Source organism: Gobius niger (genome assembly GCF_951799975.1).
Source record: "Gobius niger genome assembly, contig: SCAFFOLD_67, whole genome shotgun sequence".
Lineage (NCBI taxonomy): Eukaryota > Metazoa > Chordata > Actinopteri > Gobiiformes > Gobiidae > Gobius > Gobius niger.
The window spans coordinates 44,734-56,024 of NW_027639113.1; positions in this window are offsets into that span (position 1 = coordinate 44,734).

Genomic DNA, 11,291 nt, shown 5'->3' on the forward strand with positions numbered 1-11,291 from the left:
AAAACTTCTATGAGGGTGGGAGGCAGTTTTCATCCAAACGGCAGCTCTGGGAGGTTATTCTAACATCCTGCAAACAAATCCAAGCAGAAACTGTCCAAAAACTCACAAGTTTAATGGATTTAAGAATTCTGAAGCTGCTTCACACAAGGGTTCCTATGGTAAAATATAACTTGACCTGTTAATATTTTTTTGATTGAAATATCTTCTGATTTCAGTAAATATGACCTCCTAATGCTGCAAATTCAACAAATGACCATTTTCAGTTAATTACGAGCTTTAAAATGTATTGAAACGATGAGTTGCATAATAATTTGGAACAGTGGATTTTGAGGTTTTTACTATATTTTTTTGGCCACTGTCGCCACTGCGCCACTATTAATTATATTAATAATTTATGCAAAGTAACCACTTTCTGGAATTTAACCAGTTAATGCATTTTAAAGTGTTTATGCAACTGACAAGTTTATGCCATTTAGGACATTTGAATTTAAAAGAGTTTATGCAATTTACATAATATATGCAAATTAACCCATTCATGCCTTTTACCACTTTATGCAGTTTATTCACCTTATTCCGGAGGCTCGCGTGGGCGCCGCTGAATAGTGCCCGCCCCTTTTCTCCTATGTGTTAACATGGGGCTGGAGAAGTCCACATAAAATCAGTCACTACAGGAAAACAAAGCCGTTTTCAGGCCGACAGAGAAACGCTGCAGTGTCGACATGTCGGTGCAAATGAACATCGGACATTTTACACAAATCAATCGACTAAACATCAGGTTTGAGCGGAGAATATTTTCCCTCGTTCTCCGTTTAAATGAACGGGCTTCGCGCTCGCCCGGTAGTGTCAGGACAACGGAAGTGCCGAGACAAAGCAAAAAGAGGCAAAAGTGGGCGGGGCGGAATAAGGTGAATACAGTTTATGCAACATGACATTTTATGCAATTTACCAGTTCATGCAAATGTGATTATGCAAATTAAGCAATTTATGCAATTTGAACCGTTTATGCAATTTCTGCATTGGTTTCCCGCCATTCCGCCGTCAATCGCAATGGCGCAGCCCGTTCTTCTTGTCTAAAAGCCTTCAGCTCCTGTAAATTCCTGGGCTGTTTTGCATGAACTGCAGGTTTGAGCTCTCCCCACAGTGGTTCAATGACACTGAGGTCAGGAGACTGAGATGGAACTAACGGGACCTTCACTTTATTCTGCTGGAGCCACTGGCATCAGCGAAACACCTCCATATTTCACAGTAGGTGTGGGGACCTTTTCACCATAGGCCTTGTTGACAACAAAAACGTGACACAAATGGCTTCAGACAAGGGGCAGACATCATACGTTTTTACTTCTTTCTGCTCCTTTTCATTCATGCTAAATGTTGTTTTCGCATTTGTTTAAATGAATGAAATACATTAAAAAAAAAGAACCATTAAATATGAGTGAATTTTTTTTTGGGTGTGTAATCTTTCATAATTGTGCCAGGGTATGTAAACTTTTAAGCACAGCTGTTCTTTCTGTTATGAGCCGTTTGTGTCTGCAGCTAAAGGAACAGGACTATAGAGCAGTGTTTCCCAACCAGGGGTGTGGGGACCTGGAAAGAGAAAATGAAACTGAGTACTGAGCATAACTGAATTTAAATATTTCTTTCAAAACAAATGTAAGTTTAATGATGTTTTCAGTGAAAGGCTTGACTTTGAGTTTGAGTTAGTAAACTCAAAGTTTACTGCAGCACCTGAGAGAATACAGCTGAGATACTGAGACGGAAATGTAGAACATCTGCATGGACCGGCAGAGAGAGAGAGGGAGAGGGGGAGAGAGAGAGGGAGGGAGAGACGTCATGTGATTTCACAGAAGCAGCTTCAGTTCTGTGAAGTGGAGCAGGATACACCAGCGTGACCACCTGTCCCTCTTTTGGTTTCTCTGTGTACAGACCTTTGACCCCGTCCCACCTATTTAGGTAAAGCCCCACTTTTTCAATCAAGTTAGATTTACAGAGAATGACCAGTTATCTGCCAGTGTCAGTGTCTGGCCAGTATCTGCCATTCGTCTGCGTGTTTTGATTACATTTTCAGTATTTATTTTCACATTTATTTTGTCCAATTTGTCAAAAATATATATTTTTTCCATTTCCAAATATTTAGAAATGATAAATGTATAGATTTGTTGCTTTTGCTGCATAAAAAAGACAAGAAAAGATAAGATCATTTCATGCCCTCGCATGTTAACGAACTTGTCCTAGGGCGTTGAACGCATCACAGTTTGTTCTATTGCTTTTGATCTTTGATCTTTAACCCTAACCCTTACCACAGTCTTTACCCATCATGGTAAGGAATCATTACAAAAACATAAAACTCTTATGCACATTTTTTTTTTTTTTTTTGCAGTTGACCTGGTTCAGAGCCAATAACCAGCTCCTGCATTATGGGTCAAAAGCTTACGAGGTGTGAGTCAAAAACATCCATTAGACTCTTTCGTCATATGTGTTTTTCCCCCTCCTGATTTCCTAGGTTAGTATGTATGTGGTAGAGTGGTTATCCTGTCTCCTGTCACTCGGTGGGAGGTTGAGGGTTAGACTCCTGATATGACAATATATTGACCTCTCTACAGAGAGAGTCCCAGCCCCGCCACCTTTGCCCCCTCCAGGTGAGTCATATACTGCACATCATTACAAGTCATTCTTAAACAGCATTTCATGAACTAAAATACAAACACCTGGCTGCTCCAGCACTGGCTATTTTATTTTACTATGTGATCCAATCATACGTTCTTTCCCCAGCTTTGATTAGTTGCAGCTAGCATTAACATAGACTACTGGTGTTAGCCACAGCATTTTACGCATTTGGATACAGCATGCCCATATTGACTGAGGTTTAGTAGGTGAAAGTTGTATATTTTTAAGGTGGTGAGAGCCAAAACAGGCGTTGGTTCAGCATTAGAAATGTGTAGCTGATACTTGATATTGTATTTTTCCAGTGTTGGCTCCGATATCTGATACCAGTATCAGATTGGTGCACTTCTAGACTCCTGATATGACAATATATTGACCTCTCTACAGATAGAGTCCCAGCCCCGCCACCTTTGCCCCCTCCAGGTGAGTCATATACTGTACATCATTACAAGTCATTCTTAAACAGCATTTCATGAACTAAAATACAAACACCTGGCTGCTCCAGCACTGGCTCTTTTATTTTACTATTTGATCCAATCATACGTTCTTTCCCCAGCTTTGATTAGTTGTAGCTAGCATTAACATAGACTACTGTTGATCTCTCTACAGGTGCCATCAGAGTCCCAACCCCGCCACCTTTGCCCTCTCCCGGTGAGTCATATATAATATATAAGAATGTGGCAGAGAGGTTAGCACCGAGACGGAGAAGGACTAGCCCTATTTGCACAGGATTTGAATTACCCACGGACCTCGGTACAACTAAATTTAACAACACTGTATGACGATTGTAGTCCTTTTATCTATTTGTGTTGTGAGTGCTGATGATCTTAAGAGCTCGGTTTGTTTTTCAGTCTTTTACTGCCGGGCTGGGGGACTTCACCTTGCTCCCCTGCAACTGGAGTCCCCCAGGGTTCAATTCTGGGCCCTGTTCTATTTACACTGTACCTCCCCCTCTTGGCTTTGAAAAAAACATGTTTTTTTCATGCTGATGACACACAAATGTTCTTGTCATTGTAGACTTTGATTCTAAACTTGACAAATCAACTTTATTTAGAAATGAATAAAAATACTCTTCATCGACTGCAGTTAGTCCAGAACCTTGCTGTGCGCCTTTCAACAAGGAGCAAAAAACAGGATCATATCACACCAATCCTTGCGTCCTTGCACTGACTCCCTGGTAATTAATTAGTTCATCTATTTATTTATTAGTTTAAGATCCTGACACATGGCTCAATCATGCACCAGGATTTTTTAGAATTGATTTGAAGATTTCAAACCTTGAATGGACTGGCCCCTCTGTACATCACAGACCTCATCCAAACTGACTGAGGTCCAACTAAGACCATGCTTAAACCTAGAGGGGACAGATCTTGATAGGACATCGTCATTGTAACACATTTCAGTTTAATGGTTGTCAAAAAAAATCTTTTTTGTCTCACTCTCTTTTTTTCTTGTTGCATTTTGAAGTCCTACTTGGAACCTTGTTAAGATCCAACCATTCAAAATATGATTTTTTGCCATTTTTCAACTGGTGACTTAAACTTTCAATCGGGACTGTATTTTTTTCTAAGCTTAAAATTGTTATTTCAAACATTTACGCAATGAACAATCCTGTCACAAGTGTATTTCGGTCTTGATCAAAACAAACCATTGACCTGATGGCTGAGTGGTTAAGTACACCATCTTTGGAAACAACTTTTGTGGGATCGAATCCTATGAGGCTCAATCCCTTTGCTCTGATGCTCCTCCTCTGTCTAAACTTTGCACCTAAAGCATCAAAACTTTTCCAAAGATCCTTCACGTCGCTTGGGGTTGTGCAGCACATTTAGGTCATGTAATTAATATCATTGTCGAACTTTTTAAATAGATTAATAACAACTTTGGAGGCGTAACGCAGAAACTGGGGACATCAGCAAGTTGCACTTTTTTACCTGAGGTCCTGAGGTCACTCTAACCCTGTGAGAATAGGGCTGATGACTAAGTTTGTTTGAGTTGTTGTCAGATGTTGTGGTTCGCCTCAGAGCGTTGACCACAGTAATGTCTCTGTGTTGCAGGGTTAAGGGGCAGCATGGAGTGGCTTCCCCCGGACAGTGAGTGCACAAGTCTTTACTTCAGTCTGTCATGGGAGCCAGGCAATTCATTATGTTTTGGCTACCAAATAACGCTACTCACAGATAGCAAAAAGCAATGGAGCGCTGTGGGCCTTTCCAATTGTTGGAAAGTTGATGATTTTTTTTGTAGTCGCTTTGGACTTCCTGTAATAATCAGGACTGCATACGGAACAAGACAGAAATGGAAAGAAGAACAAAGAGAGATGCTGTGAAGGCGACTGATGGAAGGCTGGTTCTTTCATATCAGCCGATATCGTAGAATATTTAAACAGGGATGAGAAATTGCTCTCCAAAGGGTTTGTAATGACTACAAGGGTGATGGTGTTTTGACAAGTTCATAGACATAATGTGCATGTAGTTTACAGAACATGTCAATATTACAGGTCATTACAAATCTTTAAAAAAGTTGCAGTTCACTTTCATACAAGGCCTTCCTCCTGTCCTGTGGATAAGAAACATCAAGTAATGAGGGAAAGATTTTTTTATTTACTACAATTTCGGCATTTTATTTATTTATTTTTATCAGTAAAGAGATGGACAGGAAACAAACAAAAAAACAATTATGACTAGATCCAAATTAGCCTGATAAACCACACCCACCTCTTTATGCGTGAAAGAATGTAGGTGTGGCCACACACGGTAAACAAGTTGTTGATTGGCGGCTAAGGCTGAACCAATCACGACCGTCACAGAGAAATGACAAAGTTACGTCACTCTCTGCACCACTGTGTTGTTAGTTCAATTAACATTAACATGAGCCAAAACTAATCATGGATGAAGTAGTGGAGGATTTGCCTCGCGTTCTCCGCGTGAGTTTATATTCACTTCATATTTTGTGAGTTCAATCAATCAATCAATCAAATTTTATTTGTATAGCGCCCAACAACAACCAGAAGGTGCCCAGAGCGCTTTCCAGGATATTGGACACAGCTGTCGTCACGTCCGCTAATCGCTGATTGGTTTATTTCACTGACGATCTGAGCTCGTTAGGCCCCGCCCCTTCAAACTGCTCCAATTGCTCCGTGACCAGACAAACTCCCTGCGTGGAATTGACAGGGAAGAGTATGGCAGAGCCAGGCAAATACCCACATACACTGCGTTCCAAATTATTATGCAAATGACATTTTTCTAAGATTTTCTAAATTGTCAACTCAAATGACAGTCAGAATAATTTTCAAGTCTTTAACTGGTAGAGGATCATTTAAATGTGGTGGAAAAAATTTCCTAGTGATAACAGTATTTTTTTTCAAAAATAAATATAGTAAAAACCTCAAAATCCACTGTTCCAAATTATTATGCAACTCATCTCTCACTCACCACGCCATTGAGACGATTGTTCTGGGCATCATGGAGAAGCAGCAGCAGCAGAAGCAGCAGCAGAAGCAGCAGCAGCAGCAGCAGCAGCAGCAGAAGCAGCAGCAGCAGCAGCAGAAGCAGCAGAAGCAGAAGCAGCAGCAGCAGAAGCAGCAGCAGCAGCAGCAGCAGCAGAAGCAGAAGCAGAAGCAGCAGCAGCAGCAGAAGCAGCAGAAGCAGCAGCAGCAGCAGCAGAAGCAGCAGCAGCAGCAGAAGCAGAAGCAGCAGCAGCAGCAGCAGCAGAAGCAGCAGCAGCAGCAGCAGCAGCAGCAGCAGCAGCAGCAGAAGCAGCAGCAGCAGCAGCAGCAGAAGCAGCAGCAGCAGCAGCAGAAGCAGCAGCAGCAGAAGCAGCAGCAGCAGCAGCAGAAGCAGCAGCAGCAGAAGCAGCAGCAGCAGAAGCAGCAGCAGCAGCAGCAGAAGCAGCAGCAGCAGCAGCAGAAGCAGCAGCAGCAGAAGCAGCAGCAGCAGCAGCAGCAGCAGCAGCAGAAGCAGCAGCAGCAGCAGCAGCAGCAGCAGCAGCAGCAGCAGCAGCAGCAGCAGAAGCAGCAGCAGAAGCAGCAGAAGCAGCAGAAGCAGAAGCAGCAGCAGCAGAAGCAGCAGCAGAAGCAGCATCAGCAGCAGCAGAAGCAGCAGAAGCAGCAGCAGCAGCAGCAGCTGCTGTTCCATATTTTTTCATATGTATATGTGCATATATTAATGTAAATATCTTGTATATAATATCTGTGACAAAATAAAGATCCTTGCATTAATTTCTTATTCCTTTTTTTTAACTATCTCAGTTGTGCAAGAATATCACTTAATAATATACTAAAAAATGTTAATGACAATCGATTGTCAAACAGCAAATGTTTTATAGATTAGAGGAAACACCTTTTTGTCAAATCTGTCCAATTCATCCCACTAATAACAGTAGTGTGAAAGGCTGTCCACTGTCAGCTACTGCTGTATTCGAACGCACTCACGAGCTGCATCACGTTATGAATGAGCATTCATCCTTGCTTTCTGATTGGCTGGAGCTCCGTGCCTCCACGTGTGGCTGAGAGGCTCTTTGTGATTGGCTGACGCTCTATGCCAACAATGTGCGACTGGCCTCCGCGTGTGAGGCGAACGTGATAACCACTACACTACAGAAACTGTGGATGACAGTTATGTGATAAATTCACCATAATGCTCACTTTGCATCATCACTATTTGAAAGAGCAGATGCAAATGTTACTTTAAATCCTGGTTAAGTACTGCCAATCTCCCCGTCGGGGAATCGAACCCCGGTCTTCCACGTGACAGGCAGAGATACTGACCACTATACTAACGAGGATCGATAACCAGGATATTTGCTGTTCTAAAAAAAAAAGAAAAATCCTCAGTGTTTACAATAGGATGAAGAATTTACCGATGTCCGTCTTTCGGGTCTTTGACTCTCCAGGAGACAAAAGCCTTTCGTCCAATCACACTTTGTTGCTTCCATATTGCAGTATCTGACAGCCAATCGTTGGGAACCCACATTTGCAACAGTCTCTTCATGTGCTGCACATTGGAGATAAAGCTGCATGTTTCTGCCCGGTTTCGAACCGGGGACCTTTCGCGTGTTAGGCGAATGTGATTACCACTACACTACAGAAACCATGAATGCTTATCAGAGGAACTATACCAAAAGAAACTCAAGGGCGGGGAAAGAAAAGTCTTCTTTATGCTTAGAATGGCCTAGCAATTCAAGGCACAAGAATGAAAGTTAACTTCCTGAATGCAGTCTGGCCTACAAGCGGGGTAATGGTACAAATCCCGATCTGAATGTTTCACTTTTGGTTTCTGAAATGCACAACTCTTGGCATGTTCACAATCACCATTTCACTAGCATAGACTCAATGAACAAGTCCATTGAGTCTCTTTCCTTCTGCATCCCAGTTGCGTACAGTAGATGCATCCGAGCGCTTCCCCTTCAGTTGAGCTCAGGCGTAGACATACTAGATGAAGTGTGGCACTCATTGAAATACTTTTCAATTAATAATTTCAACTCAAGAGTGTTGTTGGGGGACATAACACAAGTCTAGCTCTGTTGTAACATTTTTCACAATGTTTCAATATCATGCAGAAAATCAATGTGAGCTAAGTTGCCATATTTGGTTCCTTGCCCTTCAGTGGTAAAACAAAATGACTGCCATGTGCCTGGAGCAAGGCAACTTTTTTCAGATGAAAACACTAATACACTTTTTAGTGTGTGTTTTAGCCAACAGTGTAGTATCCAAATGCTTTAATGTGAACAATACCTCACATTATGTTCACATCAAATTTTTAGACTACATAGTGAGATGGATTTACCAGAACCAGGAGCTAAGGATTGATCCCACAACACCTGAAATTACATGCAGACATAGCCACTAAATGTCCTGCCACTCGATGCAAGTAAAGGTTGGCACATGACTACCCCCCATTTGCATTGTGTTTAATGTGCCCCCACACACGCTCACCCCCTCAAATAAAAGAACTACATCAGGGCCATTTTCTTTAATAATTTAGCGTCAGTAAATCAACAATTTTATTTTAAAGATGGTGTGCCACGTTAGCTATTTGCGCTGCGTCTATGCAGCTAAATGCCCAAAAGCCCGGAGCAAGGTTACTTTATGCGCCCGGACACGCACTTACCATCGCGGGTACAATCACGACATCCACCAAGTCCGCTTCCCGGTGAAAACTGGCAGATTACATTATCTGTGCAGGCGCTGTGGCTCCTATACTATACTGTCAACACGACGGTTTGCCTGTTGCCTCCGCGATGTCTATTTTCGAAGTCAAGAAGCGAAGGCAGTGCGTGTTAGCTTACGTTAGCAAAGTAGCATAAGCTCAGCTAGCAGCCCCATAGGAATATGAGCGGCTATGGAGCGGACCTGTAGCACGAATTCTGACGATGGTCCTCGGTTGCTACGTTCAATCTTGTAGATGAATAATCCCCAATGTAGAAATATTAGCAACATAATCGAAGCGGGCTTTCCTTTTATCTATAGCACTTTTACAGCCTAGATAGCTCCAGTACCTGAACTCACAAGACCTGGTTACATTATTATAATTCCCACGCGGGGAAATAAATACACTGTTTAATGTTAATCGTTATAAAACTCGGGGAACTCTGTTGTTGTATATTAAAAGAGCAAAATACTTGCCTCATTGATCTCTCGAGTGAAGAGTCAAGTTGCAGTGACGGTGGTGGTGGTGGTAATGGCGGACCGAATCCTTGAAAAATAATTCAAAAAATCCGAGTAGGATCAAATGCGCAGGCGTGCGCAGGCGCAGTAAGGGTATATTGGCTCAACTAATGTAAAATAACAGTTTCTTAATTTGGCCAACAAAAAGACAAACTTTTGACCCTTAACACATGAATTCATTTATTCCAACTAAAGTAGTACAGTTTACAGGGCAATTTGTATTTTTTTGTTGTACTAAGTAAATAATACAAGTTAGCTCAGCAACATCAAGTTGGATTTATTAGAGTGTAGTACTTCACAAAATGTGCAAATTCCAATGCCAAAGGCAGTGTAAGCTGTCAGGATGGCCGAGCGGTCTAAGGCGCCAGACTCAAGGTGAAGGCTTTCCCAAGCAAGGGGACTTCTGGTCTCCGAATGGAGGCGTGGGTTCAAATCCCACTCCTGACACAGAGATCGTGTTGCTCACAGTAGAGCATTATGCCAGAGCCTTTCATGTGCGTTGGCTATTGGATCAGTGTTACTCGGAAGGACATGTATTTCATGAGGCGTTAAGCTTGCTTGGAATCTCCCCATCGTTTTTTGGTGACAAGTAATCACATAGACAGACGCCCAAATCTTTGAATGTTCTGATGATCCTTGTCCAGTTTGTTAGGAATCTCCCTGCTAGTTTTCTATTGCATTGGATTGCCTGTGATGATCAAAGAGACAGAGCAAGCTTGGGGCCCATCAAAGTCTTTGCAGAATATCCTTTCCCTCACTGCATCAAGGCCTCTCAGATTACCAGCGCCAAGTCGCAGCCAAATGCCTACGAAAATGTTTCTGCCCAGTTTCGAACTGGGGACCTTTCGCGTGTGAGGCGAACGTGATAACCACTACACTACAGAAACTGTGGATGACAGTTATGTGATAAATTCACCATAATGCTCACTTTGCATCATCACTATTTGAAAGAGCAGATGCAAATGTCACTTTAAATGCTGGTTTAGTACTGCCAATCTCCCCGTCGGGGAATCGAACCCCGGTCTCCCGCGCGGCGGCCGCGTATAGTTAACACTAACTCTCTTAACTTTCTCCATTCATTCTCAATGGTAGTGCCTTACAGTACGGATGCAGAACACTTTTTGGCCACCAGCGTCAAATTGGGGGCGCTGTTTGGCTCCTCCCGCAAAGTTAAGGAAACACTGTTGTTGCTCGGTGTTTATCAATCACAGAGCGTCGTAGCACAAAGACCTCCGCACTTTTGAAACTTTTATTGCAAAGATTGTTGAGATCAACAAAGGTAAGTGCTAAAAAATGACTTATAAACACCTTTTTGCTGAACTGATACTTTCAAAACGATCTAACATGGCATTTTCTTTGAGTTAACAAATGAATGAGGTAAAGTCACTGTAGTTCTGTAGATACAGGTGTCGCCATGACACTAAGCACTCGTTTTACCGCAGTGGAAAATTACGAAGTCAAACAAACAACAGTCCAAGTAAAACTACAAAGTTCAGGCACTTTTACTCATGAAAATGTCACTAAAGCATAATTTCCATCAGATGCTTTTGTTTTAGTGCAGTTTTTTTCACTCATATCTGTAGTTTTACTTTAGTAAAAGATTAATACTTAGCATCTGGTTTTAGGATGTTTGAATTTGTAGATTTCATGTAATGATGATGATGATGATGTGTGACTGGTGATTACACAGTACATTACTGTGTTATAGTTTTTGTTTTTTGTTTTTTTTTGCATCATAATTATGTCTGGTTATTTTATCTAGACAAAAATGAAGAAGCGCTTTAGTTTTTTCCCAGTGAATGACAGTCTCCTTCCTGCGTGTCACTGGAAAAGAGAAGTACCCAGCCCTGAAAATGTCTCTGCGGGACACAGGGGAGAGATTCGGACTGCAGTATGTGGAGCCTGGTTGTCGCCCCATTGCCTTCAACTGGGACAAGGGGGAAGTTGGAGAGAGTGGGGAGGTTCCTGC